Consider the following 11280-nt stretch of genomic DNA (forward strand, 5'->3'; position numbering starts at 1 on the left):
ATGTGAAAGCCTGCTTTTGCCTACGCTCTGAAGTAGCTCGTCAAAGTCGCCGGTATCTGTGGTGTAGCGGTTATCAAGTTTGCCTCACACGTGAAAGGTCCCTGGCCTGAAATCAGGCAGAAACACAATTGTTGTTATTTTAAGATGACATTTACACTCAAGCTGTGTCAGTGGGTTGACTAAGTTCTTACACATGCTTGCTCCGTAAAACAACCTGAAATCACAGAATGGCACACATAGAGACTACCTTCCAAACCGTCTTAAGTACAAAAACAAAAGGTTAGGGGACTCTTGGCATCGTACGCAAGACAGAGGTGGTGTAATGCCGAAGCCCGGGATCGAACCAGGGACCTTTAGATCTTCAGTCTAACGCTCTCCCAACTGAGCTATTTTGGCACAACACCCGATGACTTCTTCTGGCCATCATTTGGAAATGCAAGCCTCCTCAACCAAGCCGAAGACGTATTGCGGGAAATTTCAACTGACCGGGACAAAGGCAAAAAGACTCTCCCCGTCGGGGAATCGAACCCCGGTCTTCCGCGTGACAAGCGGAGATACTGTCCACTATACTAACGAGGACTGGAAAAGCACTGCTCGTTTGCAGTCACGCCAGAGTAGTCGCTGGACAAAGGCTGTGTGCCTTTGACTGAGCGGACCATTACTGGCTAAAGTTGCAATGGTCGTCGTTCAATTTCAGTTTTGAGTACCTGTTGAGGAGTTCCTTTCCTGCAATTGCATGCCCTCTTCTTGGTGCACGCGATATGGCAAACAGCATGTGCAAATTGGTCAAAGAAATCGAAAAGGGCAAGCAGCAAGTGCAAATTGGTCAAAGAAATCGGAAAGGGTTATGCGAGACTACAGAAGAAAGTTAAGAACCAATTTCTAAACAGCCTCAGTTTGGACAAAGCCACCACATACTATTAATCGAAATAGAGACTTTCTCCCATGAAAAATAGCTGCACTTGCAGCAGCAGCCCTAGGATGTCAATTACAACAGGCGGAGATACTGTCCACTATACTAACGAGGACTGGAACAGCACTGCCCCCGGCCATGCCCCTGGTGTAGTTACGCCGTTCTGATGCCATTACTTTTACTCGCTCAAGGTTGGACAAAAATGAATCAATTGTCCAATTACGCTCCTACGTTCTCCGTCAATCTGCATTTGAAAAGGAACGTTACCTACGGGCCTGAATGTGAAAACTTGCTTTTGCCTGTTAGATCTTTTGCAGTCACTCCAGAGTAGTCGCCGAAAAAAGGCTGTGTCTTTGACAGAGCGGACGATTACTGGCTAAAGTTGCAATGGTCGTTATTCAATTTCAGTTTTGAGTATCTGTTGACTACAATTGCGCGCCCTCTTCTTGTTGGACGCGATATGGCAAACAGCATGTGCAAATTGGTCAAAGAAATCAAAAAGGGTTTTGCGAGACTACAGAAGATTGTTAAGAACCAATTTCTAAACAGCCTTTGTTTCTCCCATGAAAAACAGCTGCACTGAAGCAGCACCCCTAGGATGTCAATTACCACAGCTTCAATCCCCTCTCCACGCTACACTGGCTTAGCATTGGACCGATCAGCCTCCACATATGAGCATGGTCCCCATTAAGCTGACAAAGTACCTATTGTGCACTAGGATTTTGGAAAGCCCCTTAGAGTCGACCTTGCACGATAATGTGTCGCTTTGTGGTTAGATGCTACCCTCTGAAAGTAATACCCTACGTGGCTAAATTCTGTAGTGTAGTGGATATCACCTTGGCCTAACATGCATAAAGGTCCCTCGTTCGAAATCAGGCAGAAACCCTTTTGCTATCCATTATCATGTGCACAGTCAGTCTGGGTGGATTGCCTTGTAAAAGGGGTTGTCTCAGCTCTAACAATTAGAAAGGCAACACTTTTGGTTTTAGTACTACAAAGTTCGATAAAGATCCTTTCATCCCAAAACCCCTGAGGAGTAAACTTCCACGACCGTGGTATTCTTCTTGCTGGGAAGCTACGCTCTGAAGTAGCTCGTCAAAGTCGCCGATTTCTGTGGTGTAGCGGTTATCAAGTTCGCCTCACACGTGAAAGGTCCCTGGCCTGAAACCAGGCAGAAACACAATTGTTGTTATTTTAAGATGACATTCACACTCAAGCTGTGTCAGTGGGTTGACTAATGGTCGTCGTCGTTCAATTTCAGTTTTGAGTTACCTGTTGAGGAGTTCCTTTCCTGCAATTGCATGCCCTCTTCTTGGTGCACGCGATATGGCAAACAGCATGTGCAAATTGGTCAAAGAAATTGAAAAGGGTTATGCGAGACTACAGAGAAAATTAAGAACCAATTTCTAAACAGCCTCAGTTTGGACAAAGCCACCACATACTATTAATCGAAATAGAGACTTTCTCCAATGAAAAATAGCTGCACTTGCAGCAGCAGCCCTAGGATGTCAATTACAACAGGCGGAGATCCTGTCCACTATACTAACGAGGACTGGAACAGCACTGGCCCCGGCCATGCCCCTGGTGTACTTACGCTGTTCTGATGCCATTACTTTTAATCGCTCAAGGTTGGACAAAAATGCATCACTTGTCAAATTACGCCCCTACGTTCTCCGGCAATCTGCATTTGAAAAGGAACGTTACCTACAGGCCTGAATGTGAAAGCCTGCTTTTGCCTACGCTCTGAAGTAGCTCGTCAAAGTCGCCGGTATCTGTGGTGTAGCGGTTATCAAGTTTGCCTCGCACGTGAAAGGTCCCTGGCCTGAAATCAGGCAGAAACACAATTGTTGTTATTTTAAGATGACATTTACACTCAAGCTGTGTCAGTGGGTTGACTAAGTTCTTACACATGCTTGCTCCGTAAAACAACCTGAAATCACAGAATGGCACACATAGAGACTACCTTCCAAACCGTCTTAAGTACAAAAACAAAAGGTTAGGGGACTCTTGGCATCGTACGCAAGACAGAGGTGGTGTAATGCCGAAGCCCGGGATCGAACCAGGGACCTTTAGATCTTCAGTCTAACGCTCTCCCAACTGAGCTATTTTGGCACAACACCCGATGACTTCTTCTGGCCATCATTTGGAAATGCAAGCCTCCTCAACCAAGCCGAAGACGTATTGCGGGAAATTTCAACTGACAGGGACAAAGGCAAAAAGACTCTCCCCGTCGGGGAATCGAACCCCGGTCTTCCGCGTGACAAGCGGAGATACTGTCCACTATACTAACGAGGACTGGAAAAGCACTGCTCGTTTGCAGTCACGCCAGAGTAGTCGCTGGACAAAGGCTGTGTGCCTTTGACTGAGCGGACCATTACTGGCTAAAGTTGCAATGGTCGTCGTTCAATTTCAGTTTTGAGTACCTGTTGAGGAGTTCCTTTCCTGCAATTGCATGCCCTCTTCTTGGTGCACGCGATATGGCAAACAGCATGTGCAAATTGGTCAAAGAAATCGAAAAGGGCAAGCAGCAAGTGCAAATTGGTCAAAGAAATCGAAAAGGGTTATGCGAGACTACAGAAGAAAGTTAAGAACCAATTTCTAAACAGCCTCAGTTTGGACAAAGCCACCACATACTATTAATCGAAATAGAGACTTTCTCCCATGAAAAATAGCTGCACTTGCAGCAGCAGCCCTAGGATGTCAATTACAACAGGCGGAGATACTGTCCACTATACTAACGAGGACTGGAACAGCACTGCCCCCGGCCATGCCCCTGGTGTAGTTACGCCGTTCTGATGCCATTACTTTTACTCGCTCAAGGTTGGACAAAAATGAATCAATTGTCCAATTACGCTCCTACGTTCTCCGTCAATCTGCATTTGAAAAGGAACGTTACCTACGGGCCTGAATGTGAAAACTTGCTTTTGCCTGTTAGATCTTTTGCAGTCACTCCAGAGTAGTCGCCGAAAAAAGGCTGTGTCTTTGACAGAGCGGACGATTACTGGCTAAAGTTGCAATGGTCGTTATTCAATTTCAGTTTTGAGTATCTGTTGACTACAATTGCGCGCCCTCTTCTTGTTGGACGCGATATGGCAAACAGCATGTGCAAATTGGTCAAAGAAATCAAAAAGGGTTTTGCGAGACTACAGAAGATTGTTAAGAACCAATTTCTAAACAGCCTTTGTTTCTCCCATGAAAAACAGCTGCACTGAAGCAGCACCCCTAGGATGTCAATTACCACAGCTTCAATCCCCTCTCCACGCTACACTGGCTTAGCATTGGACCGATCAGCCTCCACATATGAGCATGGTCCCCATTAAGCTGAGAAAGTACCTATTGTGCACTAGGATTTTGGAAAGCCCCTTAGAGTCGACCTTGCACGATAATGTGTCGCTTTGTGGTTAGATGCTACCCTCTGAAAGTAATACCCTACGTGGCTAAATTCTGTAGTGTAGTGGATATCACCTTGGCCTAACATGCATAAAGGTCCCTCGTTCGAAATCAGGCAGAAACCCTTTTGCTATCCATTATCATGTGCACAGTCAGTCTGGGTGGATTGCCTTGTAAAAGGGGTTGTCTCAGCTCTAACAATTAGAAAGGCAACACTTTTGGTTTTAGTACTACAAAGTTCGATAAAGATCCTTTCATCCCAAAACCCCTGAGGAGTAAACTTCCACGACCGTGGTATTCTTCTTGCTGGGAAGCTACGCTCTGAAGTAGCTCGTCAAAGTCGCCGATTTCTGTGGTGTAGCGGTTATCAAGTTCGCCTCACACGTGAAAGGTCCCTGGCCTGAAACCAGGCAGAAACACAATTGTTGTTATTTTAAGATGACATTCACACTCAAGCTGTGTCAGTGGGTTGACTAAGTTCTTACACATGCTTGCAATGGTCGTCGTTCAATTTCAGTTTTGAGTTACCTGTTGAGGAGTTCCTTTCCTGCAATTGCATGCCCTCTTCTTGGTGCACGCGATATGGCAAACAGCATGTGCAAATTGGTCAAAGAAATCGAAAAGGGTTATGCGAGACTACAGAAGAAAGTTAAGAACCAATTTCTAAACAGCCTCAGTTTGGACAAAGCCACCACATACTATTAATCGAAATAGAGACTTTCTCCAATGAAAAATAGCTGCACTTGCAGCAGCAGCCCTAGGATGTCAATTACAACAGGCGGAGATCCTGTCCACTATACTAACGAGGACTGGAACAGCACTGGCCCCGGCCATGCCCCTGGTGTACTTACGCTGTTCTGATGCCATTACTTTTAATCGCTCAAGGTTGGACAAAAATGCATCACTTGTCAAATTACGCCCCTACGTTCTCCGGCAATCTGCATTTGAAAAGGAACGTTACCTACGGGCCTGAATGTGAAAGCCTGCTTTTGCCTACGCTCTGAAGTAGCTCGTCAAAGTCGCCGGTATCTGTGGTGTAGCGGTTATCAAGTTCGCCTCGCACGTGAAAGGTCCCTGGCCTGAAATCAGGCAGAAACACAATTGTTGTTATTTTAAGATGACATTTACTCTCAAGCTGTGTCAGTGGGTTGACTAAGTTCTTACACATGCTTGCTCCGTAAAACAACCTGAAATCACAGAATGGCACACATAGAGACTACCTTCCAAACCGTCTTAAGTACAAAAACAAAAGGTTACGGGACTCTTGGCATCGTACGCAAGACAGAGGTGGTGTAATGCCGAAACCCGGGATCAAACCAGGGGACCTTTAGATCTTCAGTCTAACGCTCTCCCAACTGAGCTATTTCGGCACAACAACCGATGACTTCTTTTGGCCATCATTTGCAAATGCAAGCCTCCTCAACCAAGCCGAAGACGTATTGCGGGAAATTTCAACTGTCCGGGACAAAGGCAAAAAGACTCTCCCCGTCAGGGAATCGAACCCCGGTCTTCCGCGTGACAGGCGGAGATACTGTCCACTATACTAACGAGGACTGGAAAAGCACTGCTCGTTTGCAGTCACGCCAGAGTAGTCGCTGGACAAAGGCTGTGTGCCTTTGACTGAGCGGACCATTACTGGCTAAAGTTGCAATGGTCGTCGTTCAATTTCAGTTGTGAGTACCTGTTGAGGAGTTCCTTTCCTGCAATTGCATGCCCTCTTCTTGGTGCACGCGATATGGCAAACAGCATGTGCAAATTGGTCAAAGAAATCGAAAAGGGCAAGCAGCAAGTGCAAATTGGTCAAAGAAATCGAAAAGGATTATGCGAGACTACAGAAGAAAGTTAAGAACCAATTTCTAAACAGCCTCAGTTTGGACAAAGCCACCACATACTATTAATCGAAATAGAGACTTTCTCCCATGAAAAATAGCTGCACTTGCAGTAGCAGCCCTAGGATGTCAATTACAACAGGCGGAGATCCTGTCCACTATACTAACGAGGACTGGAACAGCACTGCCCCCGGCCATGCCCCTGGTGTAGTTACGCCGTTCTGATGCCATTACTTTTAATCGCTCAAGGTTGGACAAAAATGAATCAATTGTCAAATTACGCTCCTACGTTCTCCGTCAATCTGCATTTGAAAAGGAACGTTACCTACGGGCCTGAATGTGAAAACCTGCTTTTGCCTGTTAGATCTTTTGCAGTCACTCCAGAGTAGTCGCCGAAAAAAGGCTGTGTCTTTGACAGAGTGGACGATTACTGGTTAAAGTTGCAATGGTCGTTATTCAATTTCAGTTTTGAGTATCTGTTGACTACAATTGCGCGCCCTCTTCTTGTTGGACGCGATATGGCAAACAGCATGTGCAAATTGGTCAAAGAAATCAAAAAGGGTTTTGCGAGACTACAGAAGATTGTTAAGAACCAATTTCTAAACAGCCTTTGTTTCTCCCATGAAAAACAGCTGCACTGAAGAAGCAGCCCTAGGATGTCAATTACCACAGCTTCAATCCCCTCTCCACGCTACACTGGCTTAGCATTGGACCGATCAGCCTCCACATATGAGCATGGTCCCCATTAAGCTGAGAAAGTACCTATTGTGCACTAGGATTTTGGAAAGCCCCTTAGAGTCGACCTTGCACGATAATGTGTCGCTTTGTGGTTAGATGCTACCCTCTGAAAGTAATACCCTACGTGGCTAAATTCTGTAGTGTAGTGGATATCACCTTGGCCTAACATGCATAAAGGTCCCTCGTTCGAAATCAGGCAGAAACCCTTTTGCTATCCATTATCATGTGCACAGTCAGTCTGGGTGGATTGCCTTGTAAAAGGGGTTGTCTCAGCTCTAACAATTAGAAAGGCAACACTTTTGGTTTTAGTACTACAAAGTTCGATAAAGATCCTTTCAATCCAAAACCCCTGAGGAGTAAACTTCCACGACCGTGGTATTCTTCTTGCTGGGAAGCTACGCTCTGAAGTAGCTCGTCAAAGTCGCCGATTTCTGTGGTGTAGCGGTTATCAAGTTCGCCTCACACGTGAAAGGTCCCTGGCCTGAAACCAGGCAGAAACACAATTGTTGTTATTTTAAGATGACATTCACACTCAAGCTGTGTCAGTGGGTTGACTAAGTTCTTACACATGCTTGCAATGGTCGTCGTTCAATTTCAGTTTTGAGTTAGCTGTTGAGGAGTTCCTTTCCTGCAATTGCATGCCCTCTTCTTGGTGCACGCGATATGGCAAACAGCATGTGCAAATTGGTCAAAGAAATCGAAAAGGGTTATGCGAGACTACAGAAGAAAGTTAAGAACCAATTTCTAAACAGCCTCAGTTTGGACAAAGCCACCACATACTATTAATCGAAATAGAGACTTTCTCCAATGAAAAATAGCTGCACTTGCAGCAGCAGCCCTAGGATGTCAATTACAACAGGCGGAGATCCTGTCCACTATACTAACGAGGACTGGAACAGCACTGGCCCCGGCCATGCCCCTGGTGTACTTACGCTGTTCTGATGCCATTACTTTTAATCGCTCAAGGTTGGACAAAAATGCATCACTTGTCAAATTACGCCCCTACGTTCTCCGGCAATCTGCATTTGAAAAGGAACGTTACCTACGGGCCTGAATGTGAAAGCCTGCTTTTGCCTACGCTCTGAAGTAGCTCGTCAAAGTCGCCGGTATCTGTGGTGTAGCGGTTATCAAGTTCGCCTCACACGTGAAAGGTCCCTGGCCTGAAATCAGGCAGAAACACAGTTGTTGTTATTTTAAGATGACATTTACACTCAAGCTGTGTCAGTGGGTTGACTAAGTTCTTACACATGCTTGCTCCGTAAAACAACCTGAAATCACAGAATGGCACACATAGAGACTACCTTCCAAACCGTCTTAAGTACAAAAACAAAAGGTTAGGGGACTCTTGGCATCGTACGCAAGACAGAAGTGGTGAAACCCGGGATCGAACCAGGGACCTTTAGATCTTCAGTCTAACGCTCTCCCAACTGAGCTATTTCGGCACAACAACCGACGACTTCTTCTGGCCATCATTTGCAAATGCAAGCCTCCTCAACCAAGCCGAAGACATATTGCGGGAAATTTCAACTGTCCGGGACAAAGGCAAAAAGACTCTCCCCGTCGGGGAATCGAACCCCGGTCTTCCGCGTGACAGGCGGAGATACTGTCCACTATACTAACGAGGACTGGAAAAGCACTACTCGTTTGCAGTCACGCCAGAGTAGTCGCTGGACAAAGGCTCCGTGCCTTTGACTGAGCGGACCATTACTGGCTAAAGTTGCAATGGTCGTCGTTCAATTTCAGTTGTGAGTACCTGTTGAGGAGTTCCTTTCCTGCAATTGCATGCCTCTTCTTGGTGCACGCGATATGGCAAACAGCATGTGCAAATTGGTCAAAGAAATCGAAAAGGGCAAGCAGCAAGTGCAAATTGGTCAAAGAAATCGAAAAGGATTATGCGAGACTACAGAAGAAAGTTAAGAACCAATTTCTAAACAGCCTCAGTTTGGACAAAGCCACCACATACTATTAATCGAAATAGAGACTTTCTCCAATGAAAAATAGCTGCACTTGCAGCAGCAGCCCTAGGATGTCAATTACAACAGGCGGAGATCCTGTCCACTATACTAACGAGGACTGGAACAGCACTGGCCCCGGCCATGCCCCTGGTGTACTTACGCCGTTCTGATGCCATTACTTTTAATCGCTCAAGGTTGGACAAAAATGAATCAATTGTCAAATTACGCCCCTACGTTCTCCGTCAATCTGCATTTGAAAAGGAACGTTACCTACGGGCCTGAATGTGAAAACCTGCTTTTGCCTGTTAGATCTTTTGCAGTCACTCCAGAGTAGTCGCCGAAAAAAGGCTGTGTCTTTGACAGAGCGGACGATTACTGGCTAAAGTTGCAATGGTCGTTATTCAATTTCAGTTTTGAGTATCTGTTGACTACAATTGCGCGCCCTCTTCTTGTTGGACGCGATATGGCAAACAGCATGTGCAAATTGGTCAAAGAAATCAAAAAGGGTTTTGCGAGACTACAGAAGATTGTTAAGAACCAATTTCTAAACAGCCTTTGTTTCTCCCATGAAAAACAGCTGCACTGAAGAAGCAGCCCTAGGATGTCAATTACCACAGCTTCAATCCCCTCTCCACGCTACACTGGCTTAGCATTGGACCGATCAGCCTCCACATATGAGCATGGTCCCCATTAAGCTGAGAAAGTACCTATTGTGCACTAGGATTTTGGAAAGCCCCTTAGAGTCGACCTTGCACGATAATGTGTCGCTTTGTGGTTAGATGCTACCCTCTGAAAGTAATACCCTACGTGGCTAAATTCTGTAGTGTAGTGGATATCACCTTGGCCTAACATGCATAAAGGTCCCTCGTTCGAAATCAGGCAGAAACCCTTTTGCTATCCATTATCATGTGCACAGTCAGTCTGGGTGGATTGCCTTGTAAAAGGGGTTGTCTCAGCTCTAACAATTAGAAAGGCAACACTTTTGGTTTTAGTACTACAAAGTTCGATAAAGATCCTTTCATCCCAAAACCCCTGAGGAGTAAACTTCCACGACCGTGGTATTCTTCTTGCTGGGAAGCTACGCTCTGAAGTAGCTCGTCAAAGTCGCCGATTTCTGTGGTGTAGCGGTTATCAAGTTCGCCTCACACGTGAAAGGTCCCTGGCCTGAAACCAGGCAGAAACACGATTGTTGTTATTTTAAGATGACATTCACACTCAAGCTGTGTCAGTGGGTTGACTAAGTTCTTACACATGCTTGCAATGGTCGTCGTTCAATTTCAGTTTTGAGTTACCTGTTGAGGAGTTCCTTTCCTGCAATTGCATGCCCTCTTCTTGGTGCACGCGATATGGCAAACAGCATGTGCAAATTGGTCAAAGAAATTGAAAAGGGTTATGCGAGACTACAGAGAAAATTAAGAACCAATTTCTAAACGGCCTCAGTTTGGACAAAGCCACCACATACTATTAATCGAAATAGAGACTTTCTCCAATGAAAAATAGCTGCACTTGCAGCAGCAGCCCTAGGATGTCAATTACAACAGGCGGAGATCCTGTCCACTATACTAACGAGGACTGGAACAGCACTGGGCCCGGCCATGCCCCTGGTGTAGTTACGCTGTTCTGATGCCATTACTTTTAATCGCTCAAGGTTGGACAAAAATGCATCACTTGTCAAATTACGCCCCTACGTTCTCCGGCAATCTGCATTTGAAAAGGAACGTTACCTACGGGCCTGAATGTGAAAGCCTGCTTTTGCCTACGCTCTGAAGTAGCTCGTCAAAGTCGCCGGTATCTGTGGTGTAGCGGTTATCAAGTTTGCCTCACACGTGAAAGGTCCCTGGCCTGAAATCAGGCAGAAACACAATTGTTGTTATTTTAAGATGACATTTACACTCAAGCTGTGTCAGTGGGTTGACTAAGTTCTTACACATGCTTGCTCCGTAAAACAACCTGAAATCACAGAATGGCACACATAGAGACTACCTTCCAAACCGTCTTAAGTACAAAAACAAAAGGTTAGGGGACTCTTGGCATCGTACGCAAGACAGAGGTGATGTAATGCCGAAGCCCGGGATCGAACCAGGGACCTTTAGATCTTCAGTCTAACGCTCTCCCAACTGAGCTATTTTGGCACAACACCCGATGACTTCTTCTGGCCATCATTTGGAAATGCAAGCCTCCTCAACCAAGGCGAAGACGTATTGCGGGAAATTTCAACTGTCCGGGACAAAGGCAAAAAGACTCTCCCCGTCGGGGAATCGAACACCGGTCTTCCGCTTGACAGGCGGAGATACTGTCCACTATACTAACGAGGACTGGAAAAGCACTGCTCGTTTGCAGTCACGCCAGAGTAGTCGCTGGACAAAGGCTGTGTGCCTCTGACTGAGCGGACCATTACTGGCTAAAGTTGCAATGGTCGTCGTTCAATTTCAGTTTTGAGTACCTGTTGAGGAGT

At 45.9% G+C, this 11280-nt stretch overlaps 7 non-coding genes across 7 annotated transcripts; all 7 read right to left on the bottom strand.

The window, feature by feature from the left end:
• Window positions 1-323: 323 nt before the first annotated feature.
• On the bottom strand, window positions 324-396 carry trnaf-gaa (transfer RNA phenylalanine (anticodon GAA)). Its single transcript has one exon. It is a non-coding gene; the product is annotated as a tRNA-Phe (tRNA).
• Window positions 397-507: 111 nt separating this feature from the next.
• Window positions 508-579, bottom strand: trnad-guc (transfer RNA aspartic acid (anticodon GUC)). Its single transcript has one exon. It is a non-coding gene; the product is annotated as a tRNA-Asp (tRNA).
• A 2373-nt stretch (window positions 580-2952) lies between these two features.
• trnaf-gaa (transfer RNA phenylalanine (anticodon GAA)) lies at window positions 2953-3025 on the bottom strand. Its single transcript has one exon. It is a non-coding gene; the product is annotated as a tRNA-Phe (tRNA).
• A 111-nt stretch (window positions 3026-3136) lies between these two features.
• On the bottom strand, window positions 3137-3208 carry trnad-guc (transfer RNA aspartic acid (anticodon GUC)). The gene has a single exon. It is a non-coding gene; the product is annotated as a tRNA-Asp (tRNA).
• A 2576-nt stretch (window positions 3209-5784) lies between these two features.
• trnad-guc (transfer RNA aspartic acid (anticodon GUC)) lies at window positions 5785-5856 on the bottom strand. Its single transcript has one exon. It is a non-coding gene; the product is annotated as a tRNA-Asp (tRNA).
• A 2567-nt stretch (window positions 5857-8423) lies between these two features.
• On the bottom strand, window positions 8424-8495 carry trnad-guc (transfer RNA aspartic acid (anticodon GUC)). The gene has a single exon. It is a non-coding gene; the product is annotated as a tRNA-Asp (tRNA).
• A 2389-nt stretch (window positions 8496-10884) lies between these two features.
• trnaf-gaa (transfer RNA phenylalanine (anticodon GAA)) lies at window positions 10885-10957 on the bottom strand. The gene has a single exon. It is a non-coding gene; the product is annotated as a tRNA-Phe (tRNA).
• Window positions 10958-11280: the final 323 nt, after the last annotated feature.

This window comes from Channa argus, unplaced genomic scaffold, assembly GCF_033026475.1.
Source record: "Channa argus isolate prfri unplaced genomic scaffold, Channa argus male v1.0 Contig156, whole genome shotgun sequence".
Lineage (NCBI taxonomy): Eukaryota > Metazoa > Chordata > Actinopteri > Anabantiformes > Channidae > Channa > Channa argus.